The sequence below is a fragment of the Channa argus genome, chromosome 17, assembly GCF_033026475.1.
Source record: "Channa argus isolate prfri chromosome 17, Channa argus male v1.0, whole genome shotgun sequence".
Lineage (NCBI taxonomy): Eukaryota > Metazoa > Chordata > Actinopteri > Anabantiformes > Channidae > Channa > Channa argus.
In genome coordinates, this window is record NC_090213.1 from 2,363,739 (window position 1) to 2,379,229 (window position 15,491).

Sequence of the window (15,491 nt, forward strand, 5' to 3'; positions counted from 1 at the left end):
CCGTGATTCGTGGACGACCCCTGACCCCTGAGAAAAATGACCAGGACTCAGTCTGACCAAAGAGGTGGCGTCAAGGGGAGTTAAACTCAAACGTGCTTCGGTTCCTTTTGATGGTTCGCACCTTCACGCCAGTTGACACAGGTTATCGTCGGCCCTTAAAAACCCCTCCTCTCACTGAGCGACCCACTTATGGAATCAAACGACCCTTTATGTTCACACAAACCACAGTGTGGACAACACACATCAGCTGAACCAGCCGGACTGAAAAGTACGAACATTTCACGTTGTCCTAAACTAAAGAGCAGAGGACAGATTCCAAAACGCTGACTTGGGCTAAGTCAACATTGAGCCATCAGTCAACCAGTCCCCCAGCACTCGAAGCCTTTAAATCCCCCTCCCCACAGCTTAGGAACATACAGTAACACAACGCATCCACAACTTCAGCCTCCACTATCAGCATTTCTGTTGCATGTCTACAGCCCCACTCAGAGACGGAGCAGTTTTTATTCCACGGTAACACTGCTCATTATGGAGCCAGACACACACACACAGAACCTCCCACCTCACTCAAGCACACATACTTTCACATGTACTGTAGCTTTGCCCTTTGAGAGTTGATAGACAAACACACACACACACACACACACACACAAAGAGACCACAGAGGAATTTCCTAGTTTCTTATAAAACTGATAATGGGATGTGTCCCAGCGGGAGTGGAAAATCAGAGGTGACTTACGAGCCTCCACATTCCAACCTCTCTCACACACACACACACACACACAGTCGCCTTTTTCTTCAATCACACACACAAACACACTTGCTTTTACACCTCTGGGAAGAAAATGAGGGAGAGAGAAAGTTTGGCAGTGGGAAAACTTCTCTAAGTTTCCATGTCTTCACAGCACCGGGGCTCTTTCCTGAAGCGAGTGCATTTTTTAAGAAGGACAATCCGCATTATTACTATGATCCTATGGTAAAAACATATGGGGACTAATAAAGTAAAAATACTTTACACTTCATCCTTTTTCTCATTTTATCGCTTGTCTTCTCACTGTACATCTCAGCCTCAGTCTCTCACACTTCGAGTACCGTATCTTTTTTATCCTCTCCCTTCCTCTTAATAATCTCTCTTCTTTTAATCACTATTTCCTTTCTATTATCCCGTCGTACCCCTTACTCTTCCATTCCCCCATGTTTTCTTCATCTGCTCCTGTCACATACCAGTCGTTTGAACACCCATTCTCTCTCCGATCCATTGTTTCGTCGCTTCCATAATTACTTCCTACCGTGATGTCTTTACTTTCACCCCATTCGTCCCGTATCTCTGCCTGTATCATCCCCAAATCTTCAATTTCTTTCTCATCATGCGCCCAGATTTCTCTCTTTAACTCTGTCCCCGACATCATCTTTCTATCATCCTTCTGTTTCACGTCCATCTTTCTTTACTTACTCATTCACTCCCCAATCTTCCGTTCAGGTCTTTTCCTTGTGCCTCATCCTCCACCACTTAACCACTTCCTCTTAACAACACCTGTCAGTTTTAGCCTCTGTCACTCCCCTTAGGCTTCATTGCACTTTCCCATCATTTCTGCATCTCAGCTCTTCATCATATATTATGACTCATATCTCGTCTGCCTTCACTCCCAAATCCTTCAGTCTTCTCTTCCTCACTGATGTCTTTCATCATTTCTTTTTTCCCTTCATTGTTGCTTACTTCTTATAAATCACTGAGTTTTTTTTACCACTCCCCTCCTTGAGTCCCTCCCTATTGCTAAAGAACCACCACCCTTGTTTCATGACTCGCTGGTTCCTTCCCTCCATCTGTTAATCGTTACCTCTCTCTCGTTCTTTACCTCCAGTTTCACCTGTTCGTTATACTCCTTCACTCCCCCATCAATCCCACAACTTCCTTTCATTCCTTCCTCAGTCATTTCATTTTTTTTCCTTCCCTCTTTATTCCACCTCCATCTGCCCGTCCCGCTCTCTCCCCCATCATCCCTCCATCATTAAGCCCTGTTTGCCAGGTAACCAGAGGCTATGATATGCTGCCACTACCTGCTGTGTGTGAGTGTGTGTGAGTGTGTGTGTGTGTCTGGCAGTGTTTGCAGCACAGAAGGTATAAGGGGCTTATACCTGCAGAGAGGGAGAAAGAGAGGGGTAGAGAGACCCAGAGAGAAAGACAGAAGTGTAAAACTAGACGTCAAGGTGATGTAGCCACCTGTCCCGCTCTCAAGCATGCAGCCTAACACAAGGTAGTGTTGTGTTTGGTAAGATGGGTTTTTTTGTACAAATGTAGGTCAAACGTATGAAATATACACACTCGTCAGCTATTACATGTTGTGTATTTAGAACTTTTACTACACATTTGATTAGTTCGGGTGTGCGGCTGCAACCGTTATGCTAAGACCACACGAACGTGCCCCATTCATTCCAGCCTTGACATCATGTTTAGCGGGTCTGATGCCGTGTCAAACCGTTGGTGTAACAGTTTACAAGCTGCTTCACATTTTTCCAGAAAGGGTTCGGAACAAACTGCTAAAATCTTCCTGCCCCATATGATTTTGTTGTTAGCATCTTACATCAAAGTAAGATGTAATCAAATGAAAATCCTTCAGCTACCGAGCAGCAGAGTTCAATGTAGCTCGATAAAATCCTCACTACTAGGCCTCCGCTTCGAGTTTTCAATTGCATGTAGTGGTCTTGATTGCTACAATACATATTTGCCTCAGGAAAAGTTAGTAAGTGGAGCAGGAGTCATAAGTTTGAACTTTTTCACGCTTTGTGATGCTCTAACTGAACGCACATCTAACTGGATGCTAAACGTCCCACCTTTCAACACTTTCAGCACAATCTGTTTATCCCAGACAGTCTAAACACGCCACTTCCTGCACCGCGGAGGATGTTTCCTTAGATACAGCTGTGTGCTGGGTTACTTTACCAAGCAAAAGTAACACAGCGTGTACAAAAGTAAAAGCAGATAGTGTGTTGTGCGCTGTCATGTTTTGGGTGTCACTGCAGGATGATTTTCATACCATACGCAAATGAATCAAACCCGTCTGCAAACAGGGAAAAACGCTCCAACACTGCACTATTCTTTGGCAACATGTTTGTTTGTGTTGGAAGTTGGAAGCAGTTGCCATGAGTGCAGCAGGTGAAGCTGAAGGTAGCAACCATTGTTCTTCTTCTTCTTCTTCTTCTTGTAATGCAGAGAAGAAGTAATAGCAGCGTCATCTCTGCTGAAGCAAAGTGATCACAATAAAATGTTCACTCTCTGAGATGCTTCCTACTCGCCAGAGTTCAGAGCATCACAGTGAACCCACACACGCACGTGCGCGCACACACACACACGCGCGCACATACCAGGGCAGAGGCAGCACACTTCACTGTCTGAGAATTTGTGAATGGAAAAATGGTTTAACACACTTGGCGGACAGGCAGGACAACCTACGCTGCTGTCTACGAGGACTAACTTGGTTTATATGTGGGTCTGTTAGTTTGTCTTTTCATTTGTCCATCTGTCCGTCCGCGCCTCTGTCATATCAGCTTTATCCATTTGTCTCCATGTTTGACAATTTTACTATCCCACTATTTGTTTCCATGTCTGGGCGTCTCTCTGTTTTTGGCCATTTTCATATTTGTCTGCTTGTCTTTTCTTGGTGTGTTTACTCGTCCCTCTGAATGTCAACTCCTCAGTCAGCCTGCTTCCGCTTTTCTTTGACTCTCTAGATGACCGTCTGCCTGACAGCCCATCTTATTTTTGTGTCTGTCGCTTTATTTGTCTTTCCGTCCACAGTATTTACTGAACTGTCAGTCTTTTTTCCAAGACAGACAGCTACATCTTTTCCGCTGTCAGTTTCTCTCTATCAGCAGACAAACTAAATAATTATCTACTGAACTAAGGCAATAGAATAAAAGTCAAAGTAAAGAAGCACAATCGAAGACACTAATGATTTGAAGATGTGACGTAATTAGGTGAAGTTTTGAGGTGATGCCTCTTAAAGAAACGTACACAGAAAGAAAACAGAAGTGTGAGGAGAAAGAAAGAAGTTAGTGGGACAGAATGAAAGGGAAACAAGCGTAGAATTCTCAAGAAATTAGGTAAAAAGAGGTAGAAAGGAGAGAAGAGGAGGAAGGAAGGGAGAAGAGGAAAAAGGGGAGGGGGCGGTGGCACAGGAAAACACCAGAAAAAGAAAGAAAAGAAAAGAGAAGAAAATGTCAAGAAGTCGCTTTCAAGGTCACTGTAATCGCACCTCTTTCCTCTGACAGACAAATAGCAGCGTGTGCGTGTGTGTGTCTGTGCCTTGTGTATACTACAGTAATTTGTTATGCAAGGGAGGTCCCGGCAGCCAAGGAGATGTGAAACACAAACACACACACACACACACACACACACACACACCGTTCAACCTGTTTTCTTGTAAATCACTGTTCTCAAGGCTTAAGGCGACCAACACCCTGGGTGTGTGTGTGTGTGTGTGTGTGTGTTGTGATAGTGGCACCCCTCAGTTACTGACACCACTGTGAGAGACAGTCAGCTGTCCAGTGTGTGTGTGTGTGTGTGTGTGTGTGTGTGTGCACATCCAGCGCCCTGAGAGAGAGTAGAGCGTGATGAATGATGAGGCTTTAAGTAGACAGACAGGTAGAGAGACACAGGGAACGAGTGAGGAAACAGACGGAGAGAAAGGCAAATTTCTGCTGAAGTAGTTTTGCCTTGAAACACACACACACACACACACACACACACACACACTTACCACAAGTTGTCTTTCACGGCTGCTGCATTGACAGCAAACGAGGACATCCCCACTAAGTCGGTTGCAACATACCGTACACACACACACACACACACACACACACACACAGGAAAGCACTCCGTAACACACTCAGAAAAAGAAACCAAGCCACTAAAAGAGCAGAAACGCAACGAAGGGCGACACAGACGAGTTCACATAGATTGTTAGACAAAGTGCGAACCAACCTGGCCGGCTCTCGCTCTCTGTCACCGAAAGCATTCCTCCGTTTCACACTACCTCCTTCCATCGCCACAGAAACAGACCGGCCGATCCTCTCGCACACACTTCTCTCTCTCTCTCTCTCTCTCTCTCTCTCTCACTTTCACTGTGACACACATACGTTCACACGCACACACACACACTCACTCGCACACAACTTTAAACTCCCATTAGGTCCATTTCGTCAGCAGCCATCATTCATCCATCCATCCACTCTTCTGTGCGTCCGCCTCTCTCACTGTTTACATCTGAGTGTGCTCACTCGTTCACCAGGCAGGCAGGCATGTGTGCAAGTGTGTGTGTGTGTGTGTGTGTGTGTAGCAGAGTGGGAGCCCTAGAGAAACACTCCTCTTGCCACAGGAGTAAAGCCCAGGCGTGACGCAGAGCCAGAAATAGATGGAGGGGCCCCAGCTGAGGGGGGTTCCAGGCCAACACATACAGCACTTTTGAAACGACGCGCACACACATGAACCTACGCTACTAGATACGTGCTGCATGCAGTATGAATATTTGTGAGACAAGAGCTACACGCACATGCAGTGAAACTTCTTAAAACAATAAAAGGAGTCAAATATTGACATATTTGCATGTGATTATTATTACATTGTTAAACTAACCCACTAAACACACGATGGACCTAACTATCATACAAATCAACAGTAGTGCTACACTGATTATAAGCTGTTATCTTAGTAAAAGTACAAAGGTAGTGGATCAAAAAATGCTTCTAGTCCCACAAGTAAATACTTTTTATGCAGAATGACTCACTTCACATCAGCGAATATGGTATTACTGGATTACAATTATGGATTCATTAACGTCCTGTTCACTTTGCTGTTGCAGCTGGTTTTACCAACTTATATATCTTTTATCTCATTTCAAATCAACCTGTATTGTAATAATCTGAAGTATTTGGCAACTATAGTTATCAAATACGTAAAGGAATCAAAGTACAGTATTTTCTTCTGTTGTAAAGTCGAAGTGAGAAGCAGCAGAAATCAGAAATGTCCAAGATGCTCAAGTAAAGTAAAAATACCTCCACATTTCATTCAAGACACGAGCATCTACGTCTGTTAAACATCCTTCAGTCCATGTTTCACCTTCTGAAGACCTGACTAAAGGCAAACACACCCTGAAAACAGCAGGAAGTGAATGCGGTTAGCAGGCCCAGGGTCAGAGGCCTCAAACTTTCACTGTCTCCCAAGGATCTGTCACTGCATAACTTGACCACAAAACTTTCTGTCGCCTAAAATAGAAAAGTGTGTATAAAAATAACAACAATTGCTCCCCAGGCCATGTGACGTGGGCGTAGTAAACACCCTCAAAACAAAGCTCAAAGCGCCGCTTTAACATCAAATGTCACTGCTTCACAGCCAACACAGGAGAGTACGTGTGCAAAGGCCAGCAGCAAAACTCTCGATTAAAAAAAACGACAAGGTGAAGTGACGCTGCGTGTGCTGCTGGTCTCACGGTCTCACTGTTGCAGACTGTGCAGAGATGAATTCACGTTCAGGATTTCTCCAGAAAACTCCCTGAAAACTGAAAACACAAGTACGGCATCACAGAAAAGGCACAAATGCACACGCATGTTCGTACATTTACTGATGTGCTTATTCTATCATTTCAAATATGACGCCTCATTACGGATAAAACTACCTAACAACAATAAGTACGAGGTTCTGTTTGAGTATTTCCATTTGTGCCTCATACTGGGCTTTGACTTTAGTGCAATTTGAAAATCTACTTTCACTGTGCTACATTTACTTGCTAACTACAGTTACGAGTTACTTTGAAATTCAGCAGCAATGTAAAGCAATTCAAGTGAAAACAATGAATCATCAGCGTATGAGGTTGGCAACATAATTTCTCGTTACCAGCTGCAACATTAAAGCACTTTCGTACTTTACATTCTTTTTTACAATGCAGGAGTTTTACTTGTTAATGATATTTTACTTTAGTACTTATGGTGATATTTCTGACTGGGGCCTTTAATTCTTACTTCTTTACTTCGGTACTGATACTTTTATTTCCTCTAATACAAAGACACGCAGGCACATAAGGCTGAATGAGTCTCGCACCTTCAGGCTGTTTGACGGCCAAGACCTGGTTTTGGGGTTCGGGGTAGAGTCGGGAAAAGCTGCGGTTAGGAATTCAGTCATGGTTAGTTGAAGTAATACTTTGTGTGTTTCCCTGCAACTGTGCGTGTGGGTGCACTACATTTGCTAACCTCAGCGCTACTGTCTGGTCTAACTCTCATGTATACACAATGTACTGTATTATGTATGGACACACACACATGCACGAAGACTTATGAATTATGCTCATGTGCAGTCTGCTGTCTAGAAATATTTCTTCCACTGTTCAACATCACATAATATAGTTTGTTTTGGTTTTTTTTGCCATAAGATTAAATTACTACTCACAATTTCTTTAACCAGAAAAGGATTAAAAAGGTTCACAAGAAAACAGACACACACACACACACACACACACATCTCTTCTAGCGTGGCCAGACAATGTGGTTGTCTGTTCTCTCTTAACCATTAACTGCACATGTATAATTCAGTGCTTTATTGTTATCAGCTATCACACAACACAGACCCGCAAACGTCCACACACACAAACACACACACGAGCCACTGCTGGTTATGAAACAGCTGTCGAGTCAAGGGCTCTGTATGTATCTGAGCAGTGAGAGTGCAGCTTACATAAATACTTGATCATATCTGGACTGCTCTCAGTCTGAAAATATATAATCTAAGTTGTGTGGATTACTCGGCGTGAGGGTGGAGCAAAATGGCAACAACTGAAAATGATTCACAGAAGGGAACTTGCTTTGCCTTGTTACAGCTGCTCCCTCTCTAGTAAATCCCTTCTCTATCAGTTAGTAGCCACAGTAGGTCAGTGGTCCTCAATGCTGGTCCTCACGGACCCTTTCTGTGCCTGTTTACCAACTGCCCACTGCTGATTACCTGCATTAGGTGTCTTCAGCCAATCAGAACCCTGGAAATACCAACTGACTTTGTCTTCCCCCCCACTCTGAATTCATCTAAGATAGTATCCAGCAGCCTCGGATGGTCTGAACACACCTGATCCAGGTAATCAGCAGTGGGCAATTCAGCAAATGTCAACTTCACCCTCTTTGTCTAACAGGTGGGTTTGAGGAAGTGTCCAACAGAAACATGACTTCAAAGAGCATTAACAGCATCAGTGTGGAAAACAACAACAACAACAAAAAAAAGAGGAACTAAGGGATTTTGAATTCAAACCAAATTATACAGAGTGAAAGGGGAAGATATTACTGAGCTGGATGAAGCTAATGGAAAAGCTAATCAGGTTAGTATGGACAATGTAATAATTATTAAAAAAAAGCACGATGATGGTTCAGCTAGCGAGAGCTGAACAACCTGCCGCTGACCATCAGTGGAATCACTTCTTTCCCACCTTTTCCCGCGGCAACGTTACGAGTCACCATCCCGGAAACAAACCTGTCTTTGATTGCGAAATTCTGCCCCCGTAGCTTTTGGTGGTTTGCTTTGTTTTATGTTCGAGGACTAATAAACGCGTTGAAGGTGTTTTTCTCACTAATTGATAATTAAAATATTGTGATAATATTTCTGGCCGTGTTGCCGAGCCCGAGGAGGCCGTTTGTCTTTCATTACTCTTCTCGTTAATGGGGAATATTAATTTCCTGTGTTCCATCTTTACTGCATTAATATTTGATGATTAAATATGGCTAGGAGCATTTCGTCCTCATCTCCAGCCAGGGTCTGTCTCCATCTTTGTCTCCTTTCATTTTTGTATTTTGTCCTCCAAAAGCGTTTCATTCCTTTCCCCCCCCTTTGTCTTGTCTTTGTCCTTATCCTGTCTTCGCTTTTCAGTGTCAATCTCCTTTTTCTTTTCCCCACATCTTTACAATATTCCACTCTTCCACTGATTTAATGCCCATCTGTGTGCTCAGGGTTTTTCTTTTCATCTGCCTTTGCTCTTTGTCCTTCTGTCACGAACAGAGTTCAGTTCTGCATGTTGCCGACTGGTCTTTTAAAGGCTCCCATGAGACACAAGGCACAACGGGGATCAAACGCTGCTAACGCAAAGAAGAGGATGGATCACATTCACCCACAGGTCGGACAAATGTTTAGCTCGTCTTCGTGTCGCCCGCACAGATTATTTAGCGGTTGCACTGATTAGACTGGATAAATGTTACAAGAGCTCAGGGGACCTTCTGCATAATAAGCAACGGCTCATTTCTTTACTTTAGCTGCTGTTGTCAGAAGCGGCTACTGTCAGTGAGGACTTACTGATGTAGCTACTGTGGAGTGGAGAAAAGATGATGCTTGTGTGTTGGTGGTTTGAGTGTTTCAAACCATCTCCAAAGGTCTTTGAGGTAATTAGATCTAACCAGTTTCTAATCCTTCACGGATATATTTACAGTTTTGTGATATCGAATGATTGAGTTGATTAACATAATGCAGTTTGTGGATGCAGCTTCAGCCGCCAGCTCAAGTGCCAGGGGAATAATTAAGGCATTTATAGTTGTTTATTTGAATAATCTCGACTTTAATCCTCGTGGTAGAACCATGGAAAGATGAGTAAAATAACACCACATTTCAATTGGCTTTGCCGAGTCTGCGGCTGACATCACCTCACGCCTGCCTGGGTGCTCTGTGTGTAACGCACGTGGAAATGGTGTCCTAACGTTAGTTCCACTTCTCTAGAACAAAAAATTCAAACATTTTTAAATGGCTCAAGTAAAGGATTAAAAAAAAAAAAAAAGGATTATTTTAAATAGACTTTTGAATTATTGAAATGATCGAGTAGACTGTTACTCGTGCACAGCCACGGTCTTCACGACGACGCGCAACAGCAGTTGTCATACACGTGGTAAAAGATAGAGGGCAGTTAGCAGCTTGAGCCCAGTGTGCTGCATACAGGCCAGTACACCTGTCTAACTGGGATAAAGCAGGTATAACCCATCGGACGGCGGGCGAGAGGAGACAACTCATGATCTCATTGGTATCACATACTGATTTACCTGAAATATCACTGCTCTCTGCTCGGGAGACTGTTTGAGATCTATCCTGTGCAACCTGATGATCGGCTATGCCAAACGTTGTCTAGTCCGCACATGCCGTCCCCGCTTTCATCATCTTTACACAGCAGTCAAAACGTCTCCGTTCGACAGGAGCAGCTCACTGCTTAACAGACAAGCAGACACAAGCACTCGTACAAATGTTAATGTCTACATTAATGCATGGCTTGTGCAAACAACTGGGAATTCCTGCGAGTGCCCACATGTGTTATACACGCGCGCACACGCACACTGAGTAGCTCTACAAATGCACGGCCATGCACACAAAACTGTGCACGCATGCAACCTGCACATAAACTAATGTACGCACACACACACACACACACACACGCCTCTTCAGGCAACAGAGGGCACCTAGTATCTGAGTCAGTGAAGCAGAGAAAATGCAAGGGCTGTTTTTTCCACAGCAGAGTTTCCCAACAGCGAAGGACTGTGGGAAAAGCTACACGAGCTGAAAACAAGGTGTTTGTCCACTCAACGCTCAGGAGACATTCACCAAAACCCTGAAGGTCGAGGGGTCAAACACACACAATGTCAGACTCTATACGTTCTACTCAGATCTAAGCTTTTGGCCAATTTATGGTAAACGTTGCAATTCGAGCTTTAATTGCAGCTGTATCCCATGGAAACGACTTTGATTTGTCCGTTACTTTGTGTTTATTAACAACATGTTGTTTCATCAAAACCTCATGTCAATAAAGCTTTATGTGATTGAGCTGAGAGGGAGAAAGAGAAATGGACCACTTTAGCCTCTAAGCCACAGGGGACCCAGTTGAGTGTTATGCAACCAAGCCATGCCAACATGCACACACTCACACACACACACACACACACACACACACACACCAGCTGTCCCTGATTCCAGCAGTGAAAACCATCTCACTGTCTATTTGTCTGTCTCTGCTTCCCTGTCTTTCTCTCTCTTCCACTATCTCTCAATCTGCCTCTATCCATAATCAGGACATTTTGTCAAAAGTATGTGGACGATTCCGGTAAAGGGACAGCCTGCAGTGTTATTTTTCAGTTTTGTCTCAACAGTTTACATTTGGCCTTCATCTGTTCCACCATAACAATGTCCCAGTTTCCCCAGTTTGTTTGACTGGCCTGCACAGATTCCTAATCTCGAGCCCGTGATTTATGGGATGAACTTAAACACCACCTGGGAGCTAGACCCTATCACCCATGACTGGGGTTGGACCTGACTCATTGTGGCTGCAGCCAGGTTGAACATCTGTGGAGTCTGTCACGGCAGCAAATGAATAACACCAGATGTAGCCGCTTTTGTTGAGACTGGGAGCTAGTTGTGAGCTGGTGCTAGTGCCGGTTCAGAGTCGGTTTAATTTACGCACCTCGTAACAACAGCTTTGCCACCAGCCAGACGGCCACTAGAGAGCCGTGTCATTACACCACTGTATACAGATAGAGCAGCTTGAAATCGCCAACCTCACGCCATGACGCAGTGAAATCCGTCCGGCCTTGTTACTGCCCCTAAACCACCTCCTCCGAAGCCTGTTACCATGATGTGTTGATCGGCCACGTGGAGGAGTGAATGGTGCCAGGATACTGGAGAGTGTGCGATGATCTGAACGCCACTTTCCCAGCAATGCTGACACCAAGCCTGAGAAAACTAAAATGGCAGCCTACAGTTAGCCCTTAGCAGCGTGCTTCCATTTTCATCCAAGCCCAAGTGGGCCAGTCACGGTGCAGTGAATGATGCACTGATTTCTGTCGGAACAACAAGAAGCCGCTACCTGGTCTTGTTGGCGATGATAATCTCAGGTTTTAAGGGCTGTGGAAGCAGCCCTATAATCTCTTGGTGGAGAAGGGTTATTATTGGTGTAATGCTCATGTGTCTTCATACTTTTGGCCGTATTGAGTATCTCAGCCTTTCGCCTCTCTGTCCTCCTTGCCCTCGCTTATCCCTCTCCCATCATTTCACACCCTCTTGTTCTCTCTCACCATGTCAGTCTGCAGCGTTTCGTGTTGCCCCCGGCACCTGTTGCCCCCCGGGGGCGGGTACAATGCTGTATGTGCACAAACACACACACACGTACAGAGAAACCCACTCGACTCGACTTACTCGAAAAGGCAGTGCTCATTAATAGAAGTCTTGCAGTGTGTACAGGGGGCTTCCCACTCATACTGTAACAAGGGGGGCACACAGTCTCCCTCTCACACACACGCCAGCAACCTTCCCAGCAGGCCAAATGAAGACTAAGCGTAAACCATCAAGTTCACCCTCATTAAAGACATTTCTCCGTGCTTTGTCCACACACACACACACACACAAACACACACACACACAGTATCTGGCTGTGCAGGTACAGCTGACAGCAGCAGCTCACGTCATCTCTTAAAGGTTACCATAAACTTCCCTCAGTGGAAAACACAGCAGATCCAGCCTGATTAGCAAAAAAAAAAAAAATAACAACACTGTTTACCCAAAACTTCTTTTCATTAAACTTAACGAGCCAAACCTCAAAACACAAAGGTTATCCCCAACTTTAATTACAATAAAGAAAATCAACACAAATGCTCCTGCTACACAACAGTGACACCTGTGACATGTTGCTGTGCCAGATGCCAAAGAGCTAAAGAAAAACTTCACTTAGTTTTTTTTTTCTATCAGGTCATAAGTCACATCAAAGATCTGTTTCATTTTCTTTCTTGTTAATGCACATTTTCATGAGTGTGAATCCAAATTCTTGCCCACTTATTTCATGCGACACACATCTGCTGCCTGTCCCCGCTGTCCGGACAGAGAGGGGACAGAAGTCTTTCATGTTTTCTGCTCCGGACCCTTGGAATGTTTTGCAGATGTAAATCAAATCAAACTATTATTCAACTAACTGGTATCAGATTGAATATTGTCTTCATGTTGGATTTCCCTGTTTAAAGCGGTGATTGTTGTCTGAGCCAGGCCTGAAAAAGACTTTTCAAGGTTAAACATATAAAAAGAAGAAAGGGAACGTGAGGACGCTCTGGTTTGTAACACATTCTCAAATTTGATGGCAACATATTTTCTATGATGCAACATTAACTAGCAGCTCATAGTCCGGGAATATGAGATCAGTTTGCTTGAACCTCGGTGTCAGCCATCTGTCTTCCTGTCTGTCTGTCCTGACCGTTCAGCTGTTTGTCTCTCTGATGTCCAGCTCAGGCTGTGGCTAAAATTGTTCGGGGTTTCCCTGCAGATGCTCCAGCTATGTGACCGTTTCACAGGAGCCACTTTGGTCCCAGAGACGGGGGGGTTAGTGTTACACAGACACGCTATGCCAAACACACACACACACATATGTACAAAGACTATTACAAAAAACGGCGTGTCAGGGCTCTGAGGGCACAGGTGTCAATCATAGATTCCTTTGCCAGACTAACAACACGCTAAATGCGTGGGCCATTATTGCTCGAGCAGCCAAATAAGGTCCAGATCCCAAATCCCAGTTGTTCCAGTTGTCTCCAGATCTGAATCCCTGTTTTGAGTAAAAATCTCTCCAGGAAAGCAACATTTTTGGAACGATTACAGCTCATTTCAGTGTTATTAGAGCAAAAACTCTCTTCCAGCTTAACCTGGCATTTAGTTCAGCACCAATTCCTTGATGCTTTTTTGGCTAATTCTGTTGAATTATCAGATGGAAAGCTCTGCTTTTATTCACTTTGAAGATCATTTGTGTGCAATTTTGCGCTTTCTCATCAGTGTTTAAACATCCTCAGCCAACGATGAGCAGGCACAAAGGTGTAGAAAGCTTTTTTTGACAACCGGTTTAAAAAGCGGAATAAAGTTCACAAGATCTCTCTTTTATTAAACCAGTGTAACGGCTCCCTGTTGTAAACCTTTTTGGAAATGTTCATATTCATTTTTATTCCAAATCTCTCGCCAAAGCAAAATAAATACACTTACATTCACAGATGTAGGTAAAGTCATAGATGCTTCAAATTTGTTGATGACACTTCGCATATCTCCAAAGTTTTACCTTCCAGTAGTTGGTGCTTTAGTTTTAAGGAAACTTTTAATGGTGGATTGCATTGATTTTTTGGCTCCAGTGTAAAAGGCCACAGATGTAATGTCAGAGTCTCCATTAGAACTGTTTTAGAAAAAAAACAATAGGTAATTTAGCCCCTTCAATATATAAATTGTTCTTATTCCATTTCTTTATATTTTTTACTTAAACAACATGTTAATGTGTTAGTTTCCTCCTTTCCTGCTTTATCGTTATGCTAAACTAAACTAAGCTATGGCAGCACAGTGGTGGAGTGGTTAGCTCTGCTGCCTCACAGCCAGAAGGTCCCCGGCCCGAAACCCAATCAGTCTGCAAAGGTTCTGTGTGGAGTTTCCAGTTTCGTCCCACACGCAGAAGACAGGCATTTTAGGGGGGAGGGGTAAACCGAGGGAAGGGCCTCCTGGTTCAAGTTCTCATTTAATTCAACGTTTATCACTGTTACTGAACTAAATTTAACTTTACACTTTTATGTTTGCATTATGAAATTAAGGCTTCATTCTGTAAAACATTGTCTAAAACTGGAAATAATATTACTGAATAGATCAGATGTGTAGAGGAATTTGTTGTGATGACAGTGATACAGAGACTAAGCTATAACACAAGATGTGACAGGCAGCCTGTATTAGGTTGCTGCAGATTTTTGGACACCAGAATAGTCCAAAAATCTGCAGAAAACTACAGGTAATCCAAAATATGACATTCAATGTCACGATCAAAATCTAAAAAGGGAACGGAATGATAGCACTACCGGTTACGAGACTCTTTTTTAAGTCCTCGTTTATCAGAATGATCCTTTGAAAGATCAAATCGGAAACACTTGACAGTATTTTGTTAAGGAACTCTTGCCTTCTCCGCCACTGAGCTGACAGGAAGAGAAGCTGCCAGCGTGGCTCAGTGTGTGCCTGTGTCAGTCAGCCAGCCAGAGGTTCGTTAACTAATTAGTGAACTCGTTTATCTCATTAGGCTCTGATTGATCTGCCAGCTGATGGACTGGCAACCGAGCGCCCTGTGTGTGTCTGTTGTACGTCAGACGGTGAGGGCTAATCAATATTAACAACAGAGGGAAGAGTTTAACTGTTATGCAACCTCATTATCTGCCAGCGGCCGCACCGGGGGGGGGGGAGAGGGTCGGGAGGGGGAGGGGTGAGAATTCCAGAGTTACACCAATGTCACCAGAAGGGCAGCCGTCCTGTTAGTGGCAGGAAATTAGCTCAGATAGCACAGCTAGCTTAGTTGTTGGATGGTATCTGATTGTCAGGCTGCATCACACACACACACACTAACAGGATAATCGGTTTCTTAGTATTTCAGTGGAAGTGTAACAGAAGTACTGTAGTGGTGCATCGCTTGTTTGCACCAAATATCCAACATTTTGCTCCCATC

At 43.9% G+C, this 15,491-nt stretch overlaps 1 protein-coding gene across 8 annotated transcripts in view; it reads right to left on the minus strand.

The window, feature by feature from the left end:
• The window catches only part of hivep2a (HIVEP zinc finger 2a), an 89,512-nt gene that overhangs the window by 50,991 nt on the left and 23,030 nt on the right, over positions 1-15,491 (minus strand). For 3 of the 8 annotated variants that reach the window (XM_067482372.1, XM_067482366.1, XM_067482370.1), the window contains exon 1: positions 4,982-5,329. The exons of 4 other annotated variants lie outside the window; for them this stretch is intronic. The gene's annotated coding sequence lies outside the window, so the exon portion shown is untranslated. Of the gene's footprint in view, positions 1-4,757; positions 4,781-4,981; positions 5,330-15,491 lie in introns of those variants that run through there. One more of the 8 variants, XM_067482368.1, reaches the window with a different exon arrangement.